This window comes from Thermobia domestica, chromosome 7 (genome assembly GCF_964235325.1).
Source record: "Thermobia domestica chromosome 7, izTheDome1.hap1.1, whole genome shotgun sequence".
NCBI lineage: Eukaryota > Metazoa > Arthropoda > Insecta > Zygentoma > Lepismatidae > Thermobia > Thermobia domestica.
The window spans coordinates 177,038,122-177,054,953 of record NC_137460.1 but is presented as its reverse complement, the minus strand read 5'-3'; positions in this window follow the sequence as shown (position 1 = coordinate 177,054,953).

Here is a 16,832-nt window from a genome sequence, read left to right as displayed (position 1 = left end):
TAAAAATCATACATAAGAAAGAAGGGAAATAACAGAGGCATGGCAGATTCTTCATTCTTTTCAAATAGTTGAGACGGAATTTTCTTTCGGGAGGAGCCTCCGTGCCCCAGAGGTCTCGTTTTTTCTTCGCGATTTTTTTTTTTTTTTTAAGTCAGAAGAGAGGGTGCAGCCGAGGAGATGGCTGTGGCTTAGGACCAAGTTTTAGATTTGTATTAGAGGAATACAAATCGGAATATTTAAATTCTGGTTGTATGTCCTTGGGGCTTAGACTAAGGATAGGTGCGATCCCCGGATAGGAATTTTGTATGAAATGTATTTTAGTAGGGACCATCAGATCTATTGTAGGCAACGTCCGTTTTTGGGCGCTGGCTATTACAGGAATTTTGATTGAATTTTAGGAAAGGCGTTGCTATGGCAACTGGAGCCGAATAAGATTTTTTTTTCAGTTAGTTGTGTTTGGCTAGCTGGATTAGATTATTTTACACAGCTGATTCCTCACGTAAGGGGATGACAGGCTGTGAGGTTTGAGATTGTTTCCCATTACCGAGCCTTGAATGAAGGTGCTATATTCCTAGATGAAGGAAAATTCCCTATTACTCTTTTTCCCTGATTAGTGATTAATAGCAAGTTATTTTCCTGAAGGTTTGTCCAATAAAGGGCAATACCTGAATTAGGGATTTAGGCCAGACAGTGTTCAGAATGTTGGGGCTGTCTTTAGAGATTTCGAGGTTTATGATGGCTTGTACGAGAACGCATGTTCAGAACCTCTTTTAGAGAAATCTTAGTTATTCTTGGATTGAACGCTTCCGGATTGAAGCAAGCAGAATTAAAGGCATTAAGTAGGCGGTGACCTCTAGTTTAAGAAATGAACTTTTTTTTTTTTTTTTTTTTTTTGCAACTGAACAAATTAGAAAACTCACATTTATTAATTAAGAAACTTTTAATTCCAATAGGGAAAATCCTTTTTTAAAAAATTATATTTGTTTGCTAATTACCCTAGACAATTAGTAAACATATTTTCTTTATTCTCAGGTTTTGATACGAAGAGGAAGAAGAAGGGATCATTACAGGTGATGTTCACAAACATTTTAAGTGTTCATGAACAATTTGACGTGTTTATCAGCTTCAAAATGAGCTCTTTCGTGGCTCAGCGGTTAGCGTATACACTTTGGAAGACTCGGGCTCGATTCTCGGTAGGAGCACATGTAGTTTAGATCCCTCGTTAAGCTGTAGGTCCACGTCTCAGGTAGCCTCGATGCTGAAACGGACTCCAAACTCAAATTAAATCAAAATCAAGTACAAAATTGGCAAAGTAATAAACAATTTATGAAAATGAACATTTTACACGTTCGTGAATTTGTAGAAATAAAAATAGCATATGCGAAACGTTAGTAATTTTCACAGAAATACAGTGGAATGAACAAGATGTTTGGAGATGTTGAATCTTTTAAAAAATTATAGTACATAATATTATGGGGTGTGAAAGAATGAGTTATGAAATAGAAATAAGCGAAAGTACAATATAAGAAAGTCTATTACACATACGTGAAAATGGTTTAACCGATTGGAATGATTTCTTTAGATGTAGTTATTACCTACCTGGAATTGGTCAATTTGATTAAAATGCCTAAGGGGGTGTATGGAACATAATTTAAGCGAAAAACTAAATATCTTACGAATCCCTCAAATTAGGAAAATGAAACTCAATATATACAATTCTCATTAAAAATAAATGGAAAGGTGTATCAGCATTCCTTAATATTTTTCTTCTAAGGGCGGCTTGTTATGTCTTTATTATATATATATATATATATATATATATATATATATATATATATATATATATATATATATATATATATCCTCTTCAGTGTCACTAGTAGAACAAAATAGTTTTGTCTTGTAAATTTTATATTTTCGTAATGCTTTCGTTCCATGCATGCAAAGGGTAAGAGAAATTACATTTTTTGCACAGACTAGTAAGAATCATATGTGTCATATAGGACACATTGGAACTCTACCAATAAAAAGTGAAAAACGATGTTCTAGTTGTGGTCTGTCCCCCTTGCCTCTTCACTAAGTACGCCTACGTGCATTACACACTTAATACATCTATGCAATACAACATCAATATCCAATAGGGACCTAAAACACGGTCACATATTCATAAAACCCAAGTGAAAAGATTGAAAACATGATATATCTCTAGATTATGAATAATCATCTTTTGTAACGGGTGGTTTCATAGTATCGCATACGACACATGATAAAATAAAAGGTCTCCATTTTCCCACAGACCATAGAAGAGCAAAATAATCAACTGCGTATTTATCCCCAAGGCTTTAACAAGATAAATCAATAGGCATTACAGAAAATAACGCGTTAAAGAAAGAGAAGTAGAATATTTATCGTCTGAAAAATAGTACTGCCGGGGGAAATTCCCCTAGCACACACAAAGTTAGAGTAGGAGGGTACCCAAGAGGAGAGTACCCAAGAATGACAGGAAACGATTGATACTAGTGTCCAATCCATAGTTTTCGGGGTCGCTTAGATAAAAAGTGGTAATCTCGATGCCATTTAGTTAGGTTTAAGCCCCGATTATCACCCGGGGGTGAAATGATGTCATATAAAACTATCAAAAACGATCTACATCAGTGTCTAATCATTAGCATTAAGCGTCCTTAAGTTAACTGGTGGCAGCCTTATGCTGCTTCAGTACAAGTTCAGCTCCCAGTGGGGGAAAAACCCTCAAGCACTGCTTGGAAGGAATGGAGGGGTAGACATAAAAATGATAATAAACCGATATTAGTGTCGAATTCCTACTTTTCGGGATCGCTTACGTAGAGAGTTACACTTCAGATGCCATTTGAAATTCAAGTTCAGCCATTAGCATTCAAGGGAAAGGAGGTAAAATTGTGAGATGTAAAAATAATTGAAAATGACTGATATAGATGTCAAATCCATAAATTCCATGGTCTCTAAGTTAATGGTGGAAGTTCCGATGAACTTTGAGTTCAAATTCATCCTACCACGGGGTAAGAGCCCTTACCATGCTTATAGGGAGAGTGGAAAGGGGTAACATATAAAATGATCGAAAATGACCGATATTAGTGCAGAGTCCATAGTTTCTGTTGTCGTTGAAATGAATAGCGACACTCCCGATGTTATTTAAATTCAAGTTTAACACCCTTAAGGAGGAATAGTAACATAAAGAAATAATCAAAAACAACTTATATTAATATTTTATCAAATCTATAGTTTTCGTTTCACCAAGTTGATTGGCGACACTTTCTATGCCATTCAGTTCTATGTTTGACCCCATTAGCACCCTTAGTGTGGTGGGATGGAGTTGACATGTAAGAATAACAGAAACCGATTGATACTTGTGTCGAATCTATAGTTCTCGTTGTCGCTGAAATTAATAGTTTCACTCTCAATAGCATTCAAGTCCAAGTTCAGCCTCCATTGGCATGGAAAATAGAAAAGGGATAAAAATAGAATGTTCCAAATAACTGAGATTAGTATCGAATCCACAGTGTGAGTTCATTAAGCTAACAGATTACAATCGGATGACATTTAATCCCAAGCTTAGGCATGACCGGGATGTCAGCTGAATTAGAAATTTGCAGGAGCAACACCAAAGGTATTGCTTGCACATTACATATATTTGGATGTATGTGTATGACTGTATATTCCAGCGTAACTGCTGGACGTCTGAAGTAACTTTAACTAAACTTGGTAGACATATGACTTTCAATCTGAAAAAAAATGACAATGTGAGAGTAAGACAGCCCAAGAGGTGGGAACTGAAAAGAGTGACAAGTAAAAGTAATGCATAACAACCGATACTAGTGTGCAATCCATGGTTTTCGGGATCGCAGAAATGAATAGTGATGCTCCCAATGCCGTTTAAGTTCAAGGACATCCTCATCTGCAAAGTGTAGAGAGTGGAAAAAGTGCAAAATAAAATGTCAAAAATGATTGACAAGTAACGCTTCCCAAGTGTAACACTCCGATTTTAATAAAATTCGGCAGATAGATACTACACATGAAATAAAAGAATACGTTTTTTTTTCTGCGGAAAAGCGGTTTTAGGGGGTAAAAGCCCCCACCCAAAATTTTGAAAAATGACGCCCACAAGGCAAAAAGAAGTGGACCAAAGTGAACGAAATTGTGCACAGATATTGACGTAAAATGAGGGAATACGTGTTTCGTATTTTCTTAAAAAAAAACGGTTAGGTGGGGCACGGCCCCTCCAAACCTATGGTCACGAAATATCAAAAGTGCTCATAACAGTATGTCAAATGTGTGTAAAGGACAGGGTTGGAAAAAGTACACTTTATAAAAAAAGAACAAAACATTTGTTTAAAACATGAAAAAGATGTTCAAAATGTTTTAAACATGTTTTAAAATACGAACGAAAAAAAAAAAACGTTTTAACCATTTTGAAAAGTTTAAAACATATTTCAAAATCGTGTAATAACTTATTTGTTAAGACTTTTTACTCTTTACTTGCAACCAATATTACAGATTCATGCTGTATATACTGATTAGTACAACATTGATAACAAAAATAAAATCGTTTGACTAAAAATGGCTTTTATATAGTTTTTTTTAGTGAATTTTTATTGGCCACTTGTTCAAGATGATTTTCGAAAAAATATTAAATGTTTCCTAGTACACTGGTGATGATGCACCTTAATATATCAAATTTCGTTTTTGTAGCATCAACGGTTTTGGAAACGACTTTTGAGTGTCCGTATCGGAATCTGCTGACTTTGTATTTCCGTAAGCTGTCACTGATAACGCACCTTTCTTTTTCTTTTACCTAATTTAATTTGTGTAACACCAGTGTTTTGCAAAGTGGCTTTCGAATGACCATTGGATTTAATATGACATTTTTTGCGGATTTGGCTCAAATAATTGTATTATTATTGGAATTTTGCACACATGTACATAATTTTTACTCAATTGATCACCTGGAGCTGGGTGAAATTGTAGCTGCAAAAATTTGATTGCTATTTCGGAATACTAATGCTAATAAAATTATTGTAAAATAATACATTTTCCAAAAGTGATGTTTTAAGCACACTTCATGTTGTGCTAACTTTAGAATATTTTCTGCGAGCCTGTGTATTTGTTGTTGTTTAACTCAATAGTTGTGTTGAAGAGAAACAATATTTGGGACATTCAGAGCACAATGGATCCAAGTCTATTTTCAATAATATTCAGTTTTGCTCAGCAAATAAACGCAATTTCAAAACGTAATATCTTAGCAGTCAATAGTACGAAATAAATGAAACTTAAAACCATGTGAAAGGGCGTGGGCTTGTTTCATATGACGGCCGCTAGACAGGGGCATCAGTGGGGGCAGCCGAGCCCACCCCCACTCTGAATTTCAGAGATTGGGGGCAGTAAGGCAAATTTAGAAACTTTTTGATAAGCGAAGTCCAACAGAACAAGTTTGCAGTCCTTACACCGAATAAATACGGAGGAAATATAGATGATCAAAACTGGATAGTTGCTTAGGCACAATTTCCAGAATTTTAAGCAGGCCCGAAACTCGAAAGTAGAGCCATCTTTGGAATCCTTGGGTCAAAAGGGGAAAAAAAAAGCAAAGGAGCAATATAAGCCTATAGCTCCTTGCGGCCAATGGAAATGGAATTTAACTGATCAAACTCCGTATTTATTCGGCACTTCAATTTTGTTCTGTTGGACTTTGCTCAGCAAAAGGTTTCTAAATCTGCATTACTGTCCCAAAATTTGAAATTCAGGGTAGGCGGTAGGAGGGCGAATGATCTCCAAACGGACGCCCCTCTCTGGCGGTAATCATATAAAAGCTCTAGATTGCACCTTCTCACATAGTTTTTTCTTTCTTTCTTTTCGAATTCGTAGTTGCGAATATTTGACTTTTCCGTCGGTGTATTCTTTTAGACACACCCTGCATTTATTTAATGTAATTATGCATCATTGACTATGACATTTGGAACTTTACTTATTAATCTTTCTCACGCTGCAGCGTACACAATATCTTAAATTTATGAGCAGGAAGGGGGAAATTAGCCCTCCTGTTCCCCCGTTCTAGAAACGCCCTTGCCTAGCGGTTGTCCTATGAAACTCTAACCTACACTACAGTTTTTCACGTGGTTTTTGGTTCACTTATTTCGGGCTCTTCGCTACGAAGGTACTATGTTTACTGAGAAAAAATGAACCTTTTTGAAAATGGATTTGGATCCTTGTGCTCTGAACGACTCATCGCCTATGGCGTGGGAGACCCGGGTTCGATTCCCGGCGGGAGCTCATGTGGTTCGGATTCCACGTTAATCAGTAGGTCCACGTCTCATATAGCCTCGCTGCTGAACGGAACGTTAAACTCAAAGAATTCAATCCAATTTGAACGACCCATATCTAAAAATATTTTTTAAAAGCCGTAAGTTGGAGCCAAATTTATCCTGCAACCCAAGTTTGTTCGAAACGTATAAAATTAGTTTCTTCGGTTTACTCGAAATGATGTCCTTGTTTCTTCCCGTAAAATTCATGTTAAACGATTCCAAGTTGTAAGAAGACAGAACCAACGTGTACGGTATGTATTAACGAATGTCTGCGATATTTTAATTTCAGAACCGCAATTTAGAAAAGAGCCCTTTGTTTTCTGAATACAACACAAAAACTTGTTTCAATGATAATTCTTTTATTTATTGTTTAATATCATTTCTACAAGTAGCCCAATCTTCGACTACAACACTTTCTCGCAAGTTAACTGATAAGCATTTAAATAATACAATAGACGAAAAAAAAAGGGGGAAAAAGAGACGAAATAAATTGTGGATCACCACATCGATCTGCTGTAGGCACGAGAAATCAAAATATTCACACGGGAACAGTGTTGCCACAGTCCTAACTCTGGAATGGGCTGAAAAATAGTACCAAATTAAAACAAAAAGGGCTGAATTCATTATTTTATTACAGTGTAATAATTACATGGCTCTATAACATGAAACTAAAAGTAAAGTCCTAGAATACTCCGCCCCCTTTCTCCAAGAGTCCAAATCAAGAAATTGCTATTTTTAAAAATTACTTTTTAAAAACATCCAAATAGGAAGACCCCGAACAATTGTGGAAGTAGATTAAACTTTTCTCGCACATAGGAAGTATAAAAAAATCTTTGAGTTTTACGTCCCACGGTTATGCCGGTTAGGCTAAAGGAGACGGTGATAATGAGAGATGAGTGAAATGGTGGAATGAAGAAAGTGGGAGGAAACGGGAGTACCCCGAGAAAACCCACGAGCACGGTGTTTGTTCACCACAAAGTTCACTTGGCGGGGGCTACATAGGAAGTATAATAGAGGCCGGAAATTAAAAGGGAAAACTAGTTATCATCTTCGGTATGTATTGTAAGGAAAATTAAACGCTCCTCTATTTCAAAGTGACCAATTGACCAAAACGGTATTATGGCCATATATGAGAAAAATATAGAAAACGAGGAAAAAAATCAATCAATCATGAGATGTAGGAAAAGTCTTACTGACACTTTTGAAAATGTGACAACCATCTGTTACATGGTGCTGAATTGGATAGAATTGTACCAATGGGCCGACGAATGACAAAACGGGCTGAAATTGGTAATTTTACCAAGTGTAGCAACACTGTACGGGAAGAAAATAACCTTCTTGACGGGATCAATTTTTGGTAATTTTCTTTCTCTGGCAGATTTATTTTACAAAATTTAAATAAAATAAAAATAAACATATGTTTAAAATAAGACTTAAAAATACACGTGTTTAAAAAAATGTTTAAAACGTATACAAAATTTGTTTTAAACATTCTGTATAGGACAACAAAACTTTGTATAGGGACAACACGCAAAAAATAAACGAATACGTTTTTTTATTTTCTGCGGAAAATTGGTTTTAAGGGGCGAAAGCCCCCACCAAAAATTGTGACATTTGACTCCTGAAAGGCAAGAAGAAGTGGACCGAAATGGATGAAATTGTGCACAGATATTGTAGACATAAAATGAGGGAATACCGGTTTCGCACTTTCCTGGAAAAAACGGTTGTTTGGGGCATGGACTCCTCCAAACCTTTGATCACGAAATATCAGAAGTGCTAAAAACAGTATGTCAGAAGTGTCTAAACGACATGAAGAATTGAAACAAAACTTTGCATAGGGACAATAATAAAGAAAAATAATGGGTGTTTCTTATTTTCTGCGGAAAAACGGTGTTAGGGGGGGGGGGAGTCCATCCAAAATTTTGAAATTCGACGCCCGAAAGGCAAGAAGAAGTGGATCAAAGTGAATGAAGTTGTGCACAGATTTTGTAGGCGTAAAATGAGGTAATACAAGTTCGAATTTTCCTAGAAAAAACGTTTGGGTGGGGCACAGACCCTTCAGAACCTTTGACCATGAAATATAATGCAGAAGTGCTAATAACAGAATGCAGAAGTGCCTAAGGGACATGAAGAATTGAAACAAAACTTTGTGAAAAGACAATAAGCAAAAAAAAATTCATTTTCTACTGAAAACGGTTTTAGGGGCCAAAAGCCCCCACCCAAAATTTTGAAATTTGACACCCTCAAGGCAAGAGGAAGTGGTCTGAAGTGAATGAAATTGTGCACAGATATTGTAGACGTAAAATGAGTGAATACGGGTTTCATATGTTAATGGAAAAAACCGTTGGGTGGGGCACGAACCCGTCCAAACCTTTGATCATGAAATCTCAAAAGTGCTATTAACAGTATGTCAGAAGTGCCTAAAGGACATGAAGAATTGAAACGAAACTTTGTGTAGTGACAATACGTTAAAAAAAAAAACTAACACGGGTTTTTTAATTTTCTGCGGAAAAACGGTTTTAGGGGCAAAAGCCCCACCCAAAGGTTTGAAATTTGTCATCCGAAAGGCAAGAAGAAGTGGACAGAAGTGAATGAAATTGTGCACAAATATTGTGAAGGTAAGATGAGGGAATCCGTATTTCGTATTTTACTGAAAAAACAAAAACTGTTGGGTGGACCGAGGCGTTGGTTGACGGAAGTAGTGGAGCGAAGCGAGTGAATTTATGTGTAGAAATTGGATATGTAAAATAATGATTTTCGTGTTTCACAAATGTTTCCATCCGATTCCTTCAAATTTGGCAGATGAACAATAAGGACAAACAGTATAGCGTATTTTATTGTATTTCAAGAGGTGCCTTTAACCATTACATTTCCATATAAACAAAAAAACACGTGTCGATTTATTTCCTGTTTACTGTTGATATGCCAAATTTGAAGCAAATCGGATAAGGACACTTGAGAAACACGAAAGGCCTTATTTTACATATCCAATATCTACACACAATTTCATTTCCTTCGGTTCTTCTTACTGTGGTTTACGGTAATATTTACATTTTTCGGAGGGGCCTAGGCCCTAACATTGTTTTCCCACACAAAATAAAACACGTTTCATTTATTGTTTTGCAAATTGTCCCTATACGAAGTTTCGTTAGAATTCTGCATATTCTTTAGAAACTTCTGACGTATACTTATTTGTACTTTTGATATTTAGTAATCAACGGTTTGGAAGGTCCGTGGCCTACCCATCGCTTTTTTTCAGCAAAACATGGAACACATAATACCTCATTTTACGTCTAGAACATCTACGCACAATTTCATTCACTTTCGTCTACTTGTTTTTGGCTTTCGGGCGTCAGCTTTCAAAATTTTGGGTGGGGCCTTTTGCCCACTAAAACCCTTTTTCATACGAAAATAAAAAAAACATATTCGTTTGTTTTTTGCGTGTTGTCCCTACACAAAGTTTCGTTGCAATTCTTCATGTCCTTTACACACATCTGACATACTGTCATTAGTACTTTTGAATTTCGTGATCAAAGGTTTGGAGGGGTCCATGCCCAACCCAACGGTTCTTACCAGGAAAATACGAAACCGGTATTCCCTCATTTTACGTTTACAATATTTGTACACAATTTCGTTCACTTTGGTCCACTTGTTTTTGCCTTTCGGGCGCGGACTTTCAAAATCTTGGGTTGGGGCTTTTGCCTTCTAAAACCGTTTTTCCCTTTAAAAAAAGAAAGAAACATGTATTTGTTTATTTCATATGTGGTATCTACCTGCCAATTTTATCAAATTCGGAGTGTTACACTTGGGAAGTGTTACTTGTGAGATTCGTGTCGAATTCATAGTTTTCGGGGTCGGGAAAACGTCTGACGCGTTTGAAATGACTATTGGAATATAGTACCCACTTGAAGCCGGCTATTTAAATCATATTAAGTGGATTGAAGGCGTATTCTGTGGGGGTAAGATTGTTCAATATTTATGCCAAAAGTAGAGTAAAAATGAAATGAAATCTTTGAGTTTTACGTCCCACGATTATGCCGGTTAGGCTAAAGGAGACGGTGATGATGAGTAATAAATGAAATGGTGGAATGAAGAAAGTGAGAGGTAACGGGAGAACCCCGGCAAAACCCACGCACACGGTGTTTGTCCACCACAAAATTCACTTGGCGAGGGCTCGAAAGTAGAGTGTATTCTGTATTTTTATCATTACATTTTCATTGATATAAATATTCTAAGGGGGAATGGGATTCAATTATTAGTAGAAGGTAAATGGGGATTCTAGCGCACTTTTACTAAATCACCCCTCAATAACCCCTACCCTCAATAACAATAGCGCACCCCTAATAACTTCTAGCGCACCCCTGCCCCCAAATATCTTCTAATCAACTCATAATAATTTCTAGCGCACTCCCTATCCCCCAAATAATTTCTAGCACATATCAAATAACTTCTATCTCACTCTTAATAACTTCTAACACATTCTATCACCAAATTTAGTTACAAAAAATCACTAAATCTGGTTATAACCGGTTTTGACTTCAAAAAATCACTAAATCTGGTTACAAAAAATCGCTCATGGTTACTTCTGGGCCAAAACTCTAGACCAACCCATTTCGGACATATTTTTAACCAGCGCAGAAGGAACCAACTAATTATACAAAGTTACACGGCGCAAAGTATTCCCATAACAACAATGTTAAAGTGAGATTGAATAGGCTTTTATGACATTTAAAATCATAAAAACTTACATCTAAAATATTACAATGGAATCCTACACAAAATATATTTACTGCATCTTAATCTCCAGTTTCTAAGCTTTCATTTGACACTTGAATCATTAAAATCCGTCAAAAATTAACTTTAAAAAGTTGATGAGAAGGAATGTATAATAAAATAGCATTTACTGGAATAGGTGATCTGTCACTGATTCATTTGAACGATTCCAGTACCAGCACAGGACCGTCCAATCCGATTCTCTTTCCTTCTCCTCACGTCAACATATATATACATCAGCCTCTTCCTTCAACACAACTTTTAACTAGCAATCGCGAGATGGCGCTCTATCTGACGTAGTCTCCTCCAGGGAGACAACGCAATACATGACGTCATTGAATCCATGACGAAATATCTCTCGAGTCTCTTTCTCTCTTTCCTTCCCATCAACACTCAATGATACCAGAATATTAGAACTAAATCCTAAGTTGCATGAAAAAAATGTCAGTGCTGTCAACCCACTTACCAAATATTATAGTGTTTACCCAAAATATTTTAAGAGGATAGTTTTACCCCTCCATAGTTATAATGTGCTAACTTATCAAATAAAAAAGTTGGCAAATTTCAGAAAAAAATTATGAGTTGGCACACTGCAAAAAATAAAAATTCAGATATTTGAAAAATAAAAAATACTATCATAATCTACATAAAATTTTAAGACTTTTTTAAAGAATAACATTTTCCAGAAAACTCAAAAATAAACCCGTAAAAAATTCCCGAAATTTTGAATTTGTTATAACTTCGTCAAATATTAACCGATTTTCAAAATTCAAACGGCAATCAATAGACAAATAAATTTACTATCTATAGAATGTTTTGTAGGCTGCATAACTCTAAGGATATAATTACAAAAACTCAAAAGGGTCCCTTATTTATACATGTATCTTTAAAATTTAAATGACATTATGTTCTGTATATCCAAAGGTCTTAGTTTCTATAGTCTTGATACTATAAAAACACTTATACACTTAAAACATACTTAAAATTACAAGCTCGGATATTGATAATGAAACCATAAAAACACTTATACATTTAGAACATACTTAAAATTACAAGTTCGGATATTGATAATTGAATCTTCTGCTAACCTCGTTCTTAATAGGAAACAATGACTTAAACTCTGTCCACTGATCATAATTCAAACTGAATAGACAGCCGTTAATATCAAAAACAACTTGAACTTCGGTTTGCACATTTTTCACAATTACACTGAAATTATTAGTAAGTATAAACTTTTTTTAGTTATCCATTCTATCCACTCCATTTTTTACTTCTGACGGCATATTTTTGGTCATTTTTATTATTTTTTGGATTCACAAAACCGATCCTCATTTGAAATTTACATATAGAACTCAACAGTTGGATAATTATCTTTTAAACCAGTGTATTTGATTTGTATTCCATCTTTAATGATCTCATCAATCATTTTATCTGTTAAGTGTTTTGTAAATCTAGGTGGAAGAAAGACCTTAAACTCTTCACATTCAACTAAAATGCTCTTCCCAAACTTAGTTTTAATCCTTTCCATTTTCACAATCTTATATTCTGTATCTAATTCTAATTCTCTTAATCCAATAACTTGTTTTGCTCAAGACTTCCAAGTTTATTTAAAGCCTCAATATGACTCGCCTTCGTATTTATTATATAGAAAATCAATAATCGCTCTTTAATTTTCATCTTCAACAAAAAACTTTTTAATTATTTTTGTAATGTTTATGGAGAACCTCCATAAACATCACAAAAATACATTTAACTATCTAAAAACTCTTCTACTATTTTCTCATTCTTAGGGTCATATGTGAAGTTCTTTTGTCCAATTAAAATCGCATAACATATAGTATTAGCAGCAACAGCTTCTGCAAAGTCTACTACAATCTTTATGTTTGTTCTCTCATTTACCGATACATTCTTCCTCTTACTACAATTAATCACATACATTGGTCTGTTATCTATAAACTCTTTAGGATCATAGTACATTTCGGTATTGCCACATGTTATCCTCTTAAATGCGATATAATCTTCGTACATCTTAAAATAATCCCTGTTAGCAATATCTAAGTTTCTTGATTCTTTTGGAAATACCTCATTCCTCCCATTCTTAAGGTAGATATTCTTTACCTTACAATGATCGAACTTACTTGCATCTTACTTGTTTACCACTTCTATCAGTTTGGAACGTTACAACTACGAAATCAGGCATATCAAATTGTCTAGAATTAAATTGAGTAGTAACATCAAACTCCAAGAAAGAGCCTACAACCGTCTTCTGACCACATTGATAAGTATGGAATGAAAACATGATTTTAGGTTCTTTAAGAATATTCAACTTTAACTGACTTTCATAATTAGATTCGTATTCAACAACAGGCATTCTTATCTCCATACTTTTTATTGTTATTTTTCCATCATGAGGAGCTGTTGCACCTGCTTCTGTTCCAGCCCATTTGTACAAGACATCGTTATTGTTGTTAGCTTTTGTAAATGTTATTCTCAATCCACCTTTCCACATAACCTCTTTATAATCACTTAAAAAGCCTGGAATTAATCTTAATGGGTACAAAACACCAAAGTCCTTTCTTAGACCAAGTTTATCATCTGTTTCAAATCCTGCTTGTTTTAAATATTCAACTTCTGGTTTGGAAATCTTTAATGTTCCAATAGCTGTAGATGTTATTCCAGGTAGCTCAATCTTATCTATAACAACTCCATGCTTTCTAACCTCAATTTGAGAAAAGAAGAATGGTAAGACGTTATCTACAAGTTTTATAGTATCATTTGCACTAAATGTTCCTCCTACTGCTGCACCAACAACTTCAAAAGTCATATGACAATCTGCTTTGTGTGGATGTATAAACCATCCTCCACATCGAAATCAAACTCAATATCTTTGTTAGCTTCATTCAAATTATTAAATGTTCTTGTGTTAGCTTTAAAACTCTGTAACTCGTAACTCTCAACACTATCCATTTATTATAAAGAAAATCTTGAAACAACGCTTTTATGGGATATACCCATAAAAGAATCATACATAATAACATTTAAACACTTATAATCCCCATCCTAACTTAACCTTAGCATTCATAGCAGTACCAACTCGAAAAGCAGCTAATCGTTCACCAATTGACGCATCACTACTAAATGCTCTATTCCATGCTTTAGTTTCTAGTTCCTTATCTGCAATATGTCTTGACTCTATATCTTTATTGTGTCTGTAATATATATCGTGTTCTTTACAAGCCTCATCTAATGGGCAATACCTTTATCACCTCTTTCTAACCTTTCTTGTAGCTTCGAAAAAGGCCCACAAAATTCGTAGCCTGGTATATGTAACTCCGGTATTCCTTTCATGTTTAAAATCATATTCATTAGTCCTTTTTAAAGTTTCTCATCATTCCAGAATCGTGGTGGTAATGTATTTAAGATCTTAATCAAATAATCTATACCTTTTGGATCATTAGGAATAAATTGTGAAAGCTTATTATTAATCATACTCACTATACCTACTTTTTCATTATAAAAGTTATTATTACCGGCCTTTTCTTCTCCATCTATAAGTATTAACCGATCAATTAACTTTCTCACATCATCCATCCATATATATTCTTTAGTTATCTCTGTATATTGTTTAATTTCTTCACCAGTCCTTTTAGGAGTTGGAGGTAAAGATGGTTTAATATAATTATCCCAAATAGGCTTGATAATATTAATGTACTTAGAACCTCTATTATATGCTACTTTTTTTCTCGATTATATTTTTGGAAGCCAGCATTTGATTCTATTATTATTTCCTTGTACTGTTCAAAATCGTCTTCATCATAATCTTCAATGGTTTTATTAGTATTCGTCGTTAACAATTCCCATAGACCTTCTGTTCCTTTATAAGTTTTACCATTAATTATCAAATCATCACCACTCACTTTAACTTCAGAATTTCCTATCTTATTTATTATTTTTCCATCTTCTTCTACAGTTCTTATTCCAAATACACTATCATTTCTTTTACTATAATATTTCGTTGCAATCTTACCAAATGACTGTTTTGTTGTTAAAGGTTCTACTCCTTCGAATTTTTCTTTAATTTGTTTTCTCATTTGTTTTATTTCTCCTGTTAGAGGTTTATCACTACTACTTGGAGAACTATCATAAGTTATCTTTTTAGGTGTTTCTAGTAGACTAGGATCTATTGAAGCCGTCTTATGTACAGCTGGAACAAGTTCAGTTATTAGATTTTTATTTTGTTTTGCTACTTCTTTGATTTCACTTCCTAAATTTTGAATAGCATCAATTACAGGTTGTTCTTGTGTCTTAAATTTATCATATATACCTGCTCTTTCTTCCAAGATTTGAAGCCCTTTATCAAGAACCCCTTTAACTTAATATTCTTTCTCATCCATTTATTATATAGAAAACGAACAAATCAATAAACGTCAAAGAACATCAATAAACGTGAAAAAACGTCAATAAACGTCAAAGAACATCAATAAAGGTGAAAAACGTCAATAAACGTGAAAGAACATCAATAAACTTAAAAAACGTCAATAAACGTCAAAGAACATCAATAAACGTGAAAAACGTCAAAGAACATCAATAAACGTGAAAAACGTCAGTAAAAGTCAAAGAACATCAATAAACGTGAAAAAAGTCAAACGTTTACAAAGTGTTTTATTTTATTCCTATACTTACCATTGTTTACCTTCCTTGTCATATAAATTACTATAAAACCATAATCTTCTTGCCAACATTTTGAACATATCTCTTTAAATTTATCATAAGACATATCTCCTCCAACAAACTCATTATACACATGTTTAAGATTAGTATCATCTTGTCTAAATACACATAGGAAGTTAACGTTATCTCTTATAAGCTGTTTAGGTACTTTTGAATATGTTTGTGCAAGATAGAAACAGTCTAAATGTCTATGCCTACTTCTTGTAAAGTAATTTCTAACAGTATCTTGATTCTCTAAAATGTAATCATCAAACACAACTCTAGAGTATTTTTCACATTCATCAATAGGTACAATACGATCATTACCGCTTAAGAACGTTGCTATTTGCTTCTTAAACTTTAGTTCTGCTTTTTCAAATCTATCTTTTAATTGTTCATACTTTGGCTGATTCATGCTTTTAGAATATATATAGAAGTAATTATTGTTTAACCAACCTGGCTGTAATAAAAACTTAAATAACAAAAAAGTTTTACCACACCCATATGGACCCACTATAAGACATCGAATATCATCAGGTATAAGTTCTCCATTTCTTTTCTTAACTGTTGCTTCTTTTATCATCTCTTTTACATCCCAATTAATAGTTTTCTAACTCATTTATTATAGAGAAAATCATCACCTTTTATGATCTTATATCTTTAAGTTGTTCTCTGATCTTAAGCAACGTATCTTTTATATATTCGTTATCCATTTCACCATTTAATGTTATTATCATCTCTAACTGTTCTTTAAATGAGTTAATACAAGTGACAATGGTTTTATATTAATCTTTTCTTTTGCTTATGTTTAACTTAGAAGACAAACCTGTTATTATAGCACTTCCAGTTGCAAGAGACGTTGTTAATATTGAGTAAATTGTTACAGGTATAAAAATATTAATAAACCCAGTTGTTGCAGAAAGTATAACCGATAACGTAATCAAAGTGTAGTATGCATATTTAACAATTCGTAGTTTTCTCTTTTTCTTCTTTAAACTGTATTCTAACTTTTGAATG